The 9,653-nt window shown below is 44.6% G+C and overlaps 1 pseudogene; it reads right to left on the bottom strand.

Moving 5' to 3' along the window:
• Nucleotides 1–5,003: 5,003 nt before the first annotated feature.
• On the bottom strand, nucleotides 5,004–5,483 carry LOC129514217 (transcription factor BTF3-like; annotated as a pseudogene).
• Between the last annotated feature and the right edge of the window lie 4,170 nt (nucleotides 5,484–9,653).

The following is a 9,653-nucleotide window of genomic DNA, read 5'->3' as shown; positions in this document are numbered from 1 at the left end:
AAATGCCAAACATTAATGTTTTTAAAAAGTGCAGGGCAGTATATAGGAAAATAGCAACTTGAATAAGTGGACTTAGAATTCTGTAATTGCCTCAAACCATCTGTGGCAACAAGGAAATAATATGAAATGCTGAATTAGAGTCATTGGCCATCACTGAAAAGTAACCATTACTGAAAAATAATCATTTAGTATCTTCATTGCCATTTTTACTTATATAAAGAAATATATTTTGGAGCCTCATGATTTAAAAACGAATGAACACTCGTGGTTGGGCATAGTCTAGACCATAGATAGAATCTTAATGTATCCTAATAAGTAGAACCGTATGGATAATATTATATGGTCAATAAACTAGAAATTCAATAAAACTAAAAATTAATGACAAAACAGAAAATGAAACATCCCTACTCCTTGGAAATTTTAAAAGGCTTACATGACCTTTGGATCAAAAAGGAAAACAAAGACAAAGAAAATACCTGCAAGACTACAGAAGTGAAAATGACAAACCAGAACCCATGGGATTTAGGTACATTCCTAAGAGGAAAACTCATGATTTTAAATGATCATATTAATTAAAGAATTAGATAAACAGAATGAATTAAACACCCATGCAAGAAGTTAGAAATAGAACAAAACAGAATAACATAGAATAAAACAGAAAAACAGAATAAAAAAATAAATCCAGGAGCTGATTTTTTGAAAGTAAATTGGTAAGATATTAGCTAAACAAGGAAACAAGAAGAAAGTACAGATATACAAAGTATGGAATAAAAGCAACTAGCTCCAGACACAGAGGAAAGTAAAGTGTTTTTTTTTAAGATTTTATTTATTTATTCATGAGAGATACTCAGAGAGAGACAGAGACAGAGACAGGCAGAGGGAGAAGCAGGCTCCATGCAGGACTCGATCCCGGGACTCTGGGATCACACCCTGGGCTGAAGGCAGGAGCCAAACCACTGAGCCACCCAGGCATCCCTTAAGTTTCTATCAAGAGAAAACTTTGTTGAGTTTTATCAAATAAGTTGGGAAATCTGGATCAAGGAGTTATTGAAGGACAGTATAATTTCTTTAAAATGGGCTTTAGACAAGTTATAACATTTAAGGAGACCAACTATCACAGGAGAAATAGGGAAAAAGAGCAGAAACCTCCTGTCCAAAATGGCAGCAAGTCCACATGGGGAATTTTTACCAAATCCTTAGGGCCAGTGAATCCAGGGCATAGAAAATGAAGGAAGGTTTCGAATTTCTTGAATGAGCCAGCACAGTCGTGATACCTAATAAATATGCCCCAAAGAAAAGTACACGCCATTCTCATGATGGTCAAGGCAAAAACCCTAACTGAAGTATGGCATGGCACTAGGACAGAGATCGTCAGTCCTAGGGTGAGGCCATTCCCAGAGCCGTGGCCATCAGCCCTCGGTGAGAAGGGGGACATTCTGGCCATAAGACAAACGTGCTTAGGGCTGCAGCGCTCACTCAATTGCAGTTTGAAAGGGACCAGTCCTGTCTTGGGAGGACTCGTTTCCAGGGCTGGCTTGGAGAAGACCTAGGTTTGTGGGGGGTCAGCTCCACTTTAGAGGTGAGGATTTCCAAAGCTGGGGTGTCGTTCCTACTCCAGATGGCTGGTCCAAACGTACTGAGGCTTAGGTTCAAGGTCACACGTAGACCTGATTCGCAGGTTCACACCGAGCTGCGGAATCCGAAGGCTTCTCAAAAGGCATTGCTGCTTCTAGGAGCCTGTGGGCAACCAGGAAGCATTTCAGCCTAGCAGAAGGAGAAAGGGGGGGTAGGAAAAGTGCACTAGACATATTGGAGACTTTGCTAGAGGCAGGTAACAACTAGGAAGAGATGGTCAGGGCACGAACCAAGGATGTGTACAACCCCAGGGAGCACGCCCTTCCCAGAGGCGGGAAGATGCGCAGTGACTGGGAAGCGGTGAGACTGGATTCTCAGTGGAAGGAACTTTGGTTCAGACACTCAGGCAACGGCTCGCCCCAGCAGGAGCGTAAGGTCTCATTGGTCACGATTCTAGAGGCTGGAGGTCTACAATCAAAGTGCATGTTTGGTTCTTGGTGAAAGGGCCCACTTCCTGGGGTGTAGACGGCTGCCATCTTGCTCCCTGATGGAGAGAGGGAGCTCTGGTCTCTTTCTCTTCACGTAAGCATCCAGATCCCATCTTGGAGGCCCCGTCCTCGTGATGTAACCTCAACCTCACTGCCTCTGAAAGACCCCACCTCCTCCTACCGTCACACTGGGAGTTAGGGCGTCAACACAGGAATTTGGGGACACACAAACATGTAGCCTATGAGTGAGAAAAGAATCACACTGGTCAGGGGCTCTGAAAAACTTTGGACGCCGCCTTTTACAGGAGCCTGAGGGAGAAGTAGGAAGCATGGGCTGGCTCGGCTGCTGCCTCGGGGCCAGGTGCGGGGGCCGAAGCCCCAGGGAGGTTTCCAGCAGGGACACAGGGCCAAGAGTAGCAGGGTAGTGAGAGAGGACAAGATTTTAACCTCTTCTCTCTTAGGAACCACGGGTGGGTGGGGAGGGGCAGCCATACTAGAGTCTGACAAAGTTTCCACCTGAATCACTGTGCGAAATGCTGCATTTTGCCCTTAAAAGGAAAATATGCTAATGATCTACTTTTTTTTTTTTTTTGGTCAAAGTTTCTAGAGTAGTGTCCACTGGTCTTTTGTTACCGCACACATAAACCGGGCAGGGGAGGGGAGGGACTGGCTTTTATTTGGGTAACACTTTTTTTTCTTTTAAGATTTTATTTATTTGTTCACTAGAGACACAGAGGGAGAGGCAGGCTCTCCGTGGGGAGCCCAAAGTGGGACTCGATCCCGGGACTCCAGGATCACGCCCTGAGCTGAAGGCAGATGCTCAATCACTGAGCCCCCCAGGAGTCCTGAGAAAACCAAATGTTATTAAGAAAATCATAAAGGGGGTGCCTGGCCGGCTCAGTCAGTAGGCATGTGACTCTTAATCTCAGGGTCATGAGTTTGAGCCCCACGTTGGGTGTAGAGATTACTTTTAATGACTAAATAAGTAAATAAGGAATAGAAAATACATTTACAGCACTGTATTTATCGAAGAAAAAGAACCCACATGTACGTGGACCCCCGCAGTTCAAATCCGTTCGAGATCAGGCGTATTAGCTCTTTTCCAGGGGACCCTTCATGAGGTGAAATGACTTTCTCATGAGCACAGTTAGCAGGTGGCACAGCCAGGAGGGGAGCACACACACCCGACTGCAAAGCGGGTGCTCCGTCTCAGCGGCACCAAGGGGAGAGGGAGGCTCAGCCAAGCTTTCAGGCCCACTCACGATGTGGTTCCTGGAAAACGGGAGGGGAAGTCATTGATGAGACAGGATATGTTCATTGAACACTGAAGAAAGAACATGGCCTTATACCGAGTGCCTCTGATAGTGTCCGGCTGTCCCACAAGCTGAGTGGGGAAGGGTCCTGAGAACAAAGACAGAGCCTGGGCTGGGTCTCTCCACCCCCAATCAAAGCAGGAGTGGGTGTGCAAAAGCCCGGGGCCTGCAGTGTAGACCCTCAGGACCCTCGGAGGGGAATCTGCTGTCTTCCAAGCCTCTATGTGCCACTCTGGTTTGTGGGCTGCACGCTACACCCGCCTTTCTGGTTGGATCCTGCACATTGCCCAATCACTGCAACACGCATTGACAAGACAGCATTCTGGTTTAAAGGCCACAGACATAATCCCCTCCCCTGGCTGAGAGTTTTCTAGTTTAATTCCAGGAGGAAATCTTTTTTTCCCTCATTGTCAAGTGTATTAGAAACTTCGTTCTTCCTCCTGCTTCCTGTCAAAGGAAGCCAGTGTTACCTTTATTTCACAAACTGAGAATCAGAGGCTTCATGGGATGGAGGAGTACAGCTGGGGCCATGCAGCCAGCAGGCAGGATATATGCAGGGTCACAGCAGTTCTTTCTTTCTTTCTCTTTCTTTCTTTCTTTCTTTCTTTCTTTCTTTCTTTTCATCTTCCTTTGCCATTTAAAATCTTTAATCAAATTTCATCAAAGATTACCAGCCATATTACATGCCACGAATTAGCTTTCTATAAACAACTTTGCTTTCTGTGTACAAATCAATGTGACAATGAAATAAAAGATAAAACTATGAGAGACTCCTAACTCTGGGACAAGAACAAGGGGTAGTGAGAGGAGAGGTGGGTGGGGAGACGGGGGGACTGGGCGACGGGCACTGAGGGGGCACTTGACGGGATGAGTACTGGGGGTTATATTATATGTTGGTAAATCAAACTCCAATAAAAAATATATTTAAGAAAGAAAAAATAAAAAGAATGATAGACGTGCACACACACACACACACACACACACACACACACACAAAAGAACCTACCATTTCAGTTACACTCTCTGCCTTTAATCTACTTCTGCTTTTTCTCTCTGTTTTGTTGTTGGTGGTGGTGGTTTATTTTGTTTCATCCTTACAACTACCTTTAATCTAAACATCTTTTGTGGGAGGATGTTTTTCCAGAGCAAGTGAAGAGAAAATATTCAAACTAGAACATTCAACTCCCCATGGAAAGTCATGCCCATGAATCTGGTTGGCTTGGTGAAGAACAAAGCTGAGGATGAGGGAAATCATTGCAGCTGGATAGAAAAGGTTTAGCCCTTACTTCCTAAAATGTTTGTTCTGCATATTTGGCTCTCAATAAGTGTATGTTGCATTGGATTTCCCTTCAATCAATCAATCAATCTGTATTCTAGGCAAAGAACTATATTAACCTTGTTCCGAACTTTATTCCCAGGTTTCTTTAGCATAGTTAGCTGCAAAGAATGTATTGTGAAGAAGCAAAAATTGGAAAGAGCTGCAGTGTCTCAGGGGCTTGGGCTTAAAAATATCAGAGATCTAGATTTCATCAGATCCATGAACAAAATTTTAAAAAGCAGTCATAACATAAAACAGCAGCTCCCAGTAACTTCTTCACATTTTATCTTCTTCAGAAGTTGCGTCAATTCAGTTTGCTCCATTCTTGGAAGCTTCATCAAAATTCTCCACAAGATCTGGAACTCCATCCTCCTCCTCCTCATCTCCAGTAGCAAGTGGTGCTTTTCCATCCATGGATTGTTTGGGCAGAGCTTCAGCGAAACTTCTGAGACCAGTCGGACCATCTGCACCAAGCTGGTTTGAGATACTGGGTAGCATTTCTCAGGGTGGCCTGAGATGGTGGAAGTGTTCTCAGCCAGCGATGCCTCAACGTTAGGGTTGTTACCTTGGGTCACTGTCCCTTGGTTTGTGAACATACTCACCTCTTCAATACCAGAGATACTGTGTAACCCTACCTTCTTTAAGGGGAACTGAAGTTTTTCATCACCCACTGTAGCCAGTTCTGTGAACCACCTTCTTTTGGGGAGCAGCTCCTTTCCCAACACTGAGCACTTGTGCTTGCAGTTTGGCAAGTTTCTCCTGGTTCAGGGTAGTTTCTTTCATCTTGGTGGAGAGGAAATGGGATAGGGTGGCGGGGGGTTGGAGCTCCGGGTTCTCAGGGTGGACACCACTGAGATTAGGTGCACACACGTGGGAATGCAAAATCAGTTCTTTATATTTTTTGCTAGTTTGTATGTTTTCCCAGTAAAAGATTTTACAGGTTTGTAGGGCTTTCTGAGTTTAAAAACCATTTAAAAATAGATTTTTATATATTTATTTATTTGAGAGAGATAGAGAGAGATCATGCAGGTGGAGGAGCAGAGGAAGAGGGATAAGCAGACTCCTCACTGAGCAGGGAGCCCGAGGTGAGGCTTGATCCCAGGACCCTGAGATCATGACCTGAGCCGAAACCAAGAGTCAGGCGTTTAACAGCCTGGTCCACCCAGGCAACCCTAAAAAAGCAATTTTAAATTCATTTTCTACCCACAGTTGTCCATTCTGCTTGTTTGACCAGATTTTCCATAAACTTTTAATTGGGTTGATTAGTTGAAAACTAACCTTTTCAATAAGAAATTTACTATTTATTTATTTATTTGTAAATATTTTATATATTTATTCAAGAGAGACACACAGAGAGAGGCAAAGACACAGGCAGAGGGAGAAGCAGTTTCCCCACAGTGAGCCTGATGGGGGACTCGATCCCGGGACCCTGGAATCATGACCTGAGCTGAGGGCAGATGCTCAACTACTGAGCCACCCAGATGCCCCAAGAAATTTATTATTAAAAAAAACCATAGTTTTTGTGCATGTTTTATAACTTTCATGTGGATTTTTTTTTTGATGCTGAGTCTACATATGCATTCATCTAAAACAGTCAATAAAACTATGACCTGTCAGGGTGCCTGGGTGGTTAAATCAGTTTATCTTTCGATTCTTGATTTTGGCTCAGGTCATGATCTCAGGGTTGTGGGATCAAGCCCCCGTCGTGTTCTATGCTCAGCACAGAGTCTGCTTGTCCTTCTCTTCCTCTCCTCCTCTCCTTCTCTCTCCCTCTCTCTAGCTCTAAAATAAATATAAATAAATAAATAAATAAAATCTTTAAAACAACAACAACCCAACTGTGAACTGTCGTTATCAGTTTCCAGCACTGAGTTTCCCACTCTTCAAGCAGCCAGAGCAAGAGCTTGATCTGTGAGCAAATGACTCCGTGGGGGTCTGTTATCTTTTCCATCATGTCGTTTGGTGCCATCCCCACAGTGTGTGGGCGGGAGCAAGCCTTGCTCCAGAACTTTGATCATGAGTACAGCTTTGACTGACAACCTTAATGTGGTCCTCAATGTGTGATCAGGTCATCAAAACCAGATCAGTGGCTTACGTGGCAGGATCGGGAAATGAATTTATCTGTGATCAGAGGGTTTCGAGGGATTAGTAACCCTTTCAAGTTATGCTCTTCCTCCGTGGAGAAAAGCAGTGCACAGAGGAGCAATGACAGCCCAGCACGGAGGTCAGACATCCACAGAACCATAGAGAGCCAGTCCTGACCTATGCTGGGAATTTTAACATAAATCATCTTTTTTTGATCTTGAAATACCGCTTGAGATGGGTGTTATGATGAACCTCCCAAATAGGTCAAGTAATGTGCTCAAGTTATACACTTAGGAGCTGGCTGCCCTGTGGTGAGAGACCAGGTCTGTAGGACTCTGTTAGCATGCTTTTTATTAGAGGAAGCTGCCTCCCGACCAGGAGGCAATTTAACGAAGTGCTGGACAGTGATGCTACACCAGATATGCCTCCGGTACTCTACAGTTGGTTTCTCTACAGTTTAATCTCCACATTCCATTGGAACTTTCCCATTCTTCTCACTCTGACAGATGATGCCGTTTATCAAGCACTTTCTACGTAGGAGGCTCTGGGCTGAGTGATTTGCATATATCATCTAAATTTATTCTTCGTAAGAGCCCTAGAAGGTCGCTATCATCAACCCCATTTACAGATGAAGAAATGGGAGCTGAGAGAAATTATTTGCCCGAGGTTCTAAATATAGGAACCCAGAGCTCCCTGATTCCAGAATCTGTTCTCTGAAACTCTATGCCTTACTCCACTAATCAAACATGCAAAGAGCTCAAACTCACTCCAACATACCGTGTCCATATAGAGAAAAAGATTTTTAAGTCTGAGGTAACCATTTTATTTCTAACTCTGCAGTAGGACTTAAAATTCTTGGATGCCTCCTTAGATTTTATTAAATCCCATCTCGGAATTTCTGAGCCCAGTTTCTTAGAAACTCATCCGAGATCAGTATTATGGTTCGGAAACTAGGAACTTTACCTAACTTTGAACATCAAAGCCAAGGCTGAATGAGCCCTCCAGTTTTGAAAGGGAAAGGTGGAGTTGGCACTGCTTTTTGTCTTCTCAGATATCTACCTAAAGCTTCAGATAGGATCAGAAGTAGAAGCAGAAGCTCCATCTTTAAGAAAAATGTATCTCTCTGACTCTGGACTCTGGGCAAGGGTTCCCAGATGGCAGGGAAAGAAAAACTGCACAGGATAAAGCTCTGCTGCCCAGTATGTCAAAAGAACACAGCTCTCGAGAGTAAGTGGCTTACACCAGTGAGTAACCCCAATATTTCTTTGTTTGAACCAGTAGAAATGAAATGCAGGAGCAGCAGAGGAAGTGGGGTGGCTGAGGAAAAGCCCTCTTGGAGGAAGCTTTCTGTAACTGAGGCAGGGTGGAGGGAAGAAACCACAACTGTGACTATCCTTGCAGCCGCTGACTGAGAGAAATAAAGTCAAAGAAAAGAACAGGCCCCAATGCGTACTCTCCATGCCTCAGAGGTTCTGCTACTCTGGACCATGACCCCAGGATCTTCCCTACCTGGGCCCCCTGCAAATGCCTTGTTTAAAAAGGACTCGACTCATCAAAATTTCGATACAAATGGAAAATGTTCCCAGCACAGATCAATATAAAGCTAAACCAAGAAAAAAGGGAAGAAAAAATTACCCACAATAAATATTGTGACATCACAGGCGAGTCCTGCGACCAAATATATTACCATGAATTTTTAAAGCGTAACAAAGCACTGACCTCTGTAAATAAGGACCCAGAACAGAGATTTCAGGGAAGATAGGATGGGGAAATGAGATATGAAACCTAGGCTGCTTGTGCTCAGGAAATTAGTGCAAAGGTTTCAGTGGAAATGGGACATCTGATAATAGGCCCAGCTGAAAACACAGCAAGCTGAGAAAAGGTAGCCAACCTGAGTGGATGCTAATGGAGTTGCAATTCTAATGTGCTCTCTGGGCGGATGGCAGTGGGACACCAGTGGAAGGGAATGTACTAGTTGCCATGAGGGAGCGGGTGCTTGAGAAGTTCCAGGAAATAGGAGCTGTAACCACAGAGAGATGGGTGTGTCTAAGCCCATTTGAGCTACCAGCACAAAATACCCTACACTACGTGCCTTACAGAGAACAGGAATTTATTTCCTATAGCTCTGGAGGTTTCTAAGTCCAGGGTCAAGGTGCTGGCAGATTCGGAGTCTGACGGGGCCACTTCCTGGTTCATAGATGGCCATCTTCTCACTGGGTTCTCTCACGCAGAAGGGGTGAGTTTAGCTTTCTGGGGTCTTCTTTATGAGGACACTAATCTCATTCATGAGGGCTCCACCCTTGTGACTCAGTCACCTCCTGAAGGCCCCACCTCCTAATATCATCACCTTTGGGGTTAGGATTCTAACATACAAATTTGGGGGTATGGAGGATACAAATCTCCAGACCATAGCAAATGGCTATTCCTGGGTTCCATTGATATTCTACAAAAACAAATAAAAGTCTGGGGGCATTTAATAAAGCCAAGCTTGAAAGCCAGGGAAATTCCCTACTAGCTTACAAAGGGGCTCTCCTTGTCTTCTGGTGACTAAGAGCGGGCACCTGGCCTCTATTATAGAGGAAGAGGAAGGAAGCCTAGGAAGGCTGTGAGGAAGCCTAGCTGGGCAGCCAGCAAGGGTACTACTCAGTTTGCACAATCAGAAAAAATGAAGGATGATTGACCAGGTGGCTGAGTGAAGTTTGTCCTCATAACAATTCATCATCCCTTGCCCAATTGCCAGACCTGAGCCACTTAGCAGACCCAGAACCCGTCAACAGACGAGGAGGCTCATTCCTCAGGAAGAAGAGGACGCCTCTGCAAGTACACATAATAATAATTCTCCTGGGGATCCCTGGGTGGTGCAGCGGTTTGGCG

This window comes from Nyctereutes procyonoides, unplaced genomic scaffold (genome assembly GCF_905146905.1).
Source record: "Nyctereutes procyonoides isolate TBG_1078 unplaced genomic scaffold, NYPRO_anot_genome, whole genome shotgun sequence".
Lineage (NCBI taxonomy): Eukaryota > Metazoa > Chordata > Mammalia > Carnivora > Canidae > Nyctereutes > Nyctereutes procyonoides.
The sequence above is the reverse complement of the archived record's forward strand: the minus strand, read 5'-3'. Positions and strand labels throughout refer to the sequence as shown.